Below are 7,100 nucleotides of genomic sequence, written 5' to 3' on the forward strand. Positions count from 1 at the left end.
AGCAATCAGATCTCCAGAAAGGGATTGATCTAGGGACACACCAAGATAAAATGCACTTGTTTTAGATTCAATCTCCTTGCCTGCACAGTTCACCGTTATCTTGTCAGCCTTAAGCAATATACGTTTTGTTCCAAACAAAATTGATTCAGTTTTTCCCAAATGTAGTGACAATTTGTTGTCAGACAACCAATCTAACAAAATGCATTCCTTACTCAGGTTCTCTATGTAAACTGTATCCTTCACTGATACCAGTATAACATTTTATTGGTCACATACACGTGATTAGCAGATGTTATTGCGGGTGTAGAGAAATGCTTGTGCTTCTAGCTCCGACAGTGCAGTAATATCTAACAAATTACACAACATATACCCAATACACACAAGTAGGAATGAATTAAGACTACATACATATGGACGAGCGATGTCAGAGCGGAACGGACTAAGATACAGTAGAATAGTATAAAATACAGTATATACATATGAGATGAGTAATGCAAGATATGTAAGCATTAAGTGAATTAGATACCGTAGAATAATATAGAATACAGTATATACATATGAGATGAGTAATGCAAGATATGTAAACATTATTAAAGTGATTAGTGTTCATTTCTTAAAGTGACCAGTGATTCCTAGTCTATGCTCATAGGCAACAGCCTCTAATGTGCTAGTGATAGCTGTTTAACAGTCTGATGGCCTTCAGATAGAAGCTGTTTTTCAGTCTCTCGGTCCCAGCTTTGATGCACCTGTACTGACCTCGCTTTCTGGATGATAGCGGGGTGAACCACCAGTGGCTCGGGTGGTTGATGTCCTTGATTATCTTTTTGGCCTTCCTTTGACATTGGGTGCTGTAGGTGTCCTGGAGGGTGGGTAGTTTGCCCCCAGTAATGCGTTGGGCAGACCGCACCACCCTCTGGAGAGCCCCGTGGTTGCAGGTGGTGCAGTTGCCGTACCAGGCGGTGATACAGCCCGACAGGATGCTTTCAATTGTGCATATGTAAAATTTTGTGAGGGTTTTAGGTGACAAGCCAAATTTCTTTAGCCTCCTAAGGTTGAAGAGGGTCTGTTGCGCCTTCTTCACCACAGTGTCTGCGTGGGTGGTCTATTTCAGTTTGTCAGTGATGTGTATGCCAAGGAACTTGAAGCTTTCCACCTTCTCCACTGCGGTCCCGTCGATGTAGATAGGGGGCGCACCCTCTGCTGTTTCCTGAAGTCCACGATCATCTCCTTTGTTTTGTTGACATTTAGTGAGAGGTTGTTTTCCAGGCATCACACTCCCAAAGCCCTCACCTCCTCCCTGTATGCGGTCTCATCATTGTTGGTAATCAATCCACTACTGTTGTGTCATCTGCAAACTTGATGATTGAGTTGGGTGAACACGGAGTACACGAGGGGGCTGAGCATGCACCCTTGTGGGGCCCCAGTGTTGAGGATCAGCAGAGGGGAGGGGATGTTTCCTACCTTCACCACCTGGGGGTGGCCCATCAGGAAGTCCAGGACCCAGTTGCACAGGGCAGGGTTCAGACCCAGGGCCTTGAGGTTAATGATGAGCTTGGAGGGTACTATGGTGTTGAATGCTTAGTTATAGTCAATGAACAGCATTCTTACATAGGTTTTCCTCTTGTCCAGATGGGATAGGGCAGTGTGCAATCATCCACATAAAGCAAGAGTTTGCACTTTACCCTATCTGGCATATCATTAACGTGCACTACTGTTCAACAGTTTGGGGTCACATAGAAATGTCCTTGTTTTTTAAAGTAAAATAACATCAAATTGATCAGAAATACAGTGTAGACATTGTTAATGTTGTAAATGACTATTGTAGTTGGAAACTGCTTTTTTTATGGAATGTCTACAAAGGCGTACAGAGGCTCATTTTCAGCAATCATCACTCCTGTGTCCCAATGGCACGTTGTGTTAGCTAATCCAAGTTTTTATAATTTTAAAAGGCTAATTGATCTTTAGAAAACCCTTTTGCAATTATGTTAGCAACAGCTGAAAACTGTTGTTCTGATTAAAGAAGCAATAAAACTGGCCTTCTTTAGACTAGTTGAGTATCTGGAGCATCACCATTTGTGGGTTCGGTTACAGGCTCAAAATGGCCAGAAACAAAGAACTTTCTTCTGAAACTCATCAGTCTGTTCTTGTTCTGAGAAATTAAGGCTATTCCATGTTAGAAATTGCCAAGAAACTGAAGACCTTGTACAATGTTGTGTACTACTCCCTTCACAGAACAGCGCAAACTGGCTCCAACTAGAATAGAAAGAGGAGTGGGAGGCCCCGGTGCACAATTGAGCAAGAGGAAATGTACATTAGAGTGTCTAGTTTGAGAAACAGATGCCTCACAGGTCCTCAACTGGCAGCTTCATTAAATAGTACCCGCAAAACACCAGTCTCAACGTCAACAGTGAAGAGGTGACTCCGGGATTCTGGCCTTCTAGGCAGAGTTCCTCTGTCCAGTGTCTGTGTTCTTTTGCCCATCTTAATCTTTTATTTTTATTGGCCAGTCTGAGATATGGCTTTTTCTTTGCAACTCTGCCTTGAAGGCCAGCATCCCGGAGTCGCCTCTTCACTGTTGACGTTGAGACTGGTGTTTTGCCACTCCGCTGATCTGAGAGGATTTGATAGGTTTAAGCAGTATAGCTCCACCTAGGCCTCTTGTGCCCTCTGACAGGCTTGCTTACATCTCTCCAATCCTCTCAGATCTCTACAAGTGTCTAGTGAGTAGCAGGTAGGGACTAGCGGTTGTTTCTGGACAGGGCCTTTGACACTCTCCTCAGCAATAGACATATTCCAATATATTCCCACGGAATATTTGCATTGCAGAAATAAGAGGTGAAAGGTAAATAATGGTACAGTATGTGCATAACAGTTCATCTGGGCAACAAGCTGAAACATGCATGAACGATTCAGTAGCTGGATTAGGTATTTAACAAAAATTTAAAACAATCCATCACAAGTTTCCCCCTAGAATCCACATAGCGGTTCTGATTGAATAAAGTCATAGGGAGAAAGAAACTACTGCATTGAAGCATGATGACAGACTCCAAAATAACAAATCAGAATATACCAACCAGCTTCCTCTCTCTGGAGGTAGTTCTAGACGTGTGTGTGTGTGTGTGTGTCACCATCCAGGAGGTATCGGGGAAATGTCTTCCTTGAGATTATAGATTTTATGGGATTTGCTCAGATATGCTCAGATTTTATGGGATTTGCTTAGATTTATAATTGTAAGGAACATGATACTTACCATCAGTTTCTGTGAGCGGAAAGAAACAAAGATCAATGAAAATCGTTGGTTGTAATGTATATATAATCTTGGCACTTAGATCAATTAGAATTTATTCTTAACAGCAAATTACTGCATTTGTAGAATATGGCATTACAGTGGTAAATTAACGTGAGTAGGATACCATAGGATTTAAAGGCTGTGTAACGGTTGTCGTCTGGAATGGAGGACCAAGGAATGTGGATGCTCATCTTGATATTTATTTGAAATCAAAGTGAACACCAAATAACAAAACAACGAACAACAAACAGTCTTGTAAGGCTCACACAGGCAAAACAAGAAACAATCTCGCACAAACACTAAACCAAACACATACCCATATATAGGACTCTCAAAATAATATTTAACCCTCTGTTTCCCCCATGTTTTTTGTGTGCGATTGTCTTTATGTTCAACTTATAAGCACGTATGACATTTATAGAGCATTAATAAACATTTATGTTTTAGAAAGTGTAACCAAGTCTTACTTTAAGCAGTTCTCCTCTGTTCCAGATTTACCAGGCTTCTGGCCCTTTGTATCCATTGAAGTGCACTGGATTCAACAGTAGATCCATGTACTGTGAATCACAATATTCCTCATCCTCATGTAACCTTAATTAAGAGGATGTGTCTGTTTAGTTTATTCTACAATACTGTAGCCTACAGCACGAGGTTGCTAAGAAGGTGAAAGGTTTGACATCCTCTTGAATGAAAAAAGCTGTTGCCACATGCACAAATAGTCCAGCTGCCTTTCACAGGTATTTGGACAAGTGTGATTTTTTTTTAAATAATATTTTTACTTCACTGAGAAGACAACATGGTTAGCTTACCATCAATCACGTTCTGCCTCGTCATCGTGCTTGTTCCATTCCAGGAGGGACTGTCTGGTCTCCTCACTGCACAGAGAAACAACCACAGGGGCATAGAGCTCATGATTTACCTGAGGAAGCTGTCCACCGCTCAAAACTTCTCAGCCTTCTCACAATCCTGGTTGTTCGCTTCTGCTAAGTACTGCTTCCATACATAGACACACACACACACACACACAGTTCAACTATTTTAGCCCATCTAAATTGCCAAAGTCAACTACAGTAGCTATGTGATATGACCCTCTTAATCATTTCAAATACTTCCCCTTCATGAAGTTCCCAATCATATTACCATATTGCCTTATTACCTTGACTCCCTCTGGAACCTCATTCTGTGGCACAGGAGTACAATTTTAAGCCAACTTGAGTCAATATGTTTGAAAGATACTCACTGGCCTGCACAGTATTACAGCACAGTTCCTATGTCCACAGAGGCTTTTGTCTGTCCAGAATGAATAAGGCTTATTCAGGTTCACGTAGTAAAGAAAGACAGAGATATATGATCAAGGATTACATAGTTGGGAGACATGAAATGACAGGTGTGATAAGTCTGACTCACCTTATAAAACCTGAGCTAGTCGAACTCAAGTTTGGGCAAGAGTCGCTTGTTGTTGAAGGTATTAATCGTCTCCACATCACAAGCGCAGTCATCCAAGCTACCAGTCACCTGTGGTAACAAAACTGTACTTCTACTGTATCATTCATAGACTATGAGATGAACATAATAGTTGTAAACCTATTGTAGTGAATCCTGGGAAGAGCCCCGACCAGAACTTGAACCCGGGTCCAGCAACTGTCAAACGAACACCTTACAACGCCAAGAGGTACAAACCCCTTGATGAGGTCATTAGGTGTTGGGTTAAGGTCACTACGTTACCCCCTTCCTGCGGAAGAGTGTGTGCCCACACTTCGCTATACCAAGTCCCTCATGTGTACACGTCTCTCTGATGGCCCCACAGCTGTCACGACTTCCTCCGAAGTCGGTCCCTCTCCTTGTTTGGGCGGCGTTTGGCGGTCGACGTCACCGGTCTTCTAGCCATCGCTGATCCACTTTTCATTTTCCATTGGTTTTGTCTTTGTTTTCTACACACCTGGTTTTCATTCCCCAATTACATGTTCATGTATTTAACCCTCTGTTTCCCCCATGTTTTTTGTGTGTGATTGTCTTTATGTTCATGATGGCTGGTTTTTTGACGGGTGCTGTTTTCACCGTGCGTAATATTTACCGTTTGTTTGGTCAAGTGTATTTATTACCTTGTGCCTTGATTCATGAGTAAAGTACATTGCTCACTCATTTTTGCTCTCCTGCGCCTGACTTCATGCACCAGCTACACTCACCTTCTGACAACGGCCGCCATCCCACTTCTGACACCAGTGTAGCAAATTCTGGGGGTAGCCCTGACCGGGACTTCTAAGTTATACATTGTTTACAGTGACTCAAAGAATAACAAAACATACACAATGGAGTCATGCCTTCTACTTTAAGTTATTATAGATTAAGACAGTAGTTGTACAAGGTCATATATGATGCACTATATATACAAAAATATGTGGATACCCCTTCACATTTGTGGATTTGCTGACAGGTGTATAAAATCGAGCACACCGCCATGCAATCTCCATAGACAAACAGGCAGTAGAATGCCCTTAATGAAGAGCTCAGTGACTTTCAACGTGGCACTGTCATAAGATGCCACCTTTCCAACAAGTCAGTTCATAAAATTTCAGCCTTGCTAGAGCTGCTCTGGTCAACTGTAAGTGCTGTTATTGTGAAGTGGAAACGTCTAGGAGCAACAACGGCTCCGCCGCGAAGGGGTACGCCACACAAGCTCACAGAACGGGACCACCGAGTGCTGAAGTGCGCAGCGCATAAAAATCGTCTGTCCTCAGTTGCAACACTCACTACCGAGTTCCAAACTGCCTCTGGAAGCAACGTCAGCACAATAATTGTTCGTCAGGAGTTTCATGAAATGGGTTTCCATGGCCCGAGCAGCCACACACAAGCCTAAGATCACCATGCGCAATGCCAAGCATCGGCTGGAGTGGTGTAAAGCTCACCACCATTGGACTCTGGAGTAGTGGAAATGCGTTCTCTGGAGTGATGAATCATGCACGGACGAATCTTGGTTTGGAGGATGCCAGGAGAATGCTACCTGCCCCATTGCATAGGTTTGTTGGAGGAGGAATAATGGTCTGGGTCTGTTTTTCATGGTTTGGGCTAGGCCCCTTAGTTCCAGTGAAGGGAAATCTTATTTGTTTCTTTGTAGGACTTATCGACCAAGGTCCGGAAACATATGTCCAGAAAGATATGTCCATATTTTGTTTGTTATGTTTTGACATCTCCTTTTGTCTTGGTATTCAGCCCAACTAAAAAGCTTCAATCGCTGGAGAACACTGAATCCAGCAAATATCTATTTGAGGATCAACCATCCATCAATTCTTGAGTAAGAAGTATCCTCACTGTATAATGCTGAATAGTGTTGTTGATACATTTGAATATTAAACAAATTACTTTAAACATTAACACTACAATTAAAATGGCTGCTGTAGTTGTGGCTATTTCCAGTAATGAAAAAACTCATGCCAAGGAAAATTAGACCTGGAGCAAGGTTGTGGGATGAAATGCCCAAAGGAGAAATAGGTTTTACCTATTTTTGTCATGAACAGAGAAATCCTGACAAAAGAGGAGGCCATAGCCAATCCCATTAAGGAGGAGGAGCTCTACCACAGTCTCATAGATTAAATTCATCCAAACCACTTGAGGTCAGTACAGAGAGTAAGTGCACTCTGGCGTATATATCTTCTCAGTAAGGAAGCAAGGGCAAAGCTTCTGATCAGAGGAAAACATGTTGTGTTCAAAGAGAATAATTCTTTCAGTTTGAAGTCACACACATGGCTGACCAGAACTCAATTCAAGTTACAAATAAAGAACTACCTGAATCCGCAGATGATAGTGTTGACTG

This window comes from Salmo salar, chromosome 01 (genome assembly GCF_965601325.2).
Source record: "Salmo salar chromosome 01, fSalSal1, whole genome shotgun sequence".
Lineage (NCBI taxonomy): Eukaryota > Metazoa > Chordata > Actinopteri > Salmoniformes > Salmonidae > Salmo > Salmo salar.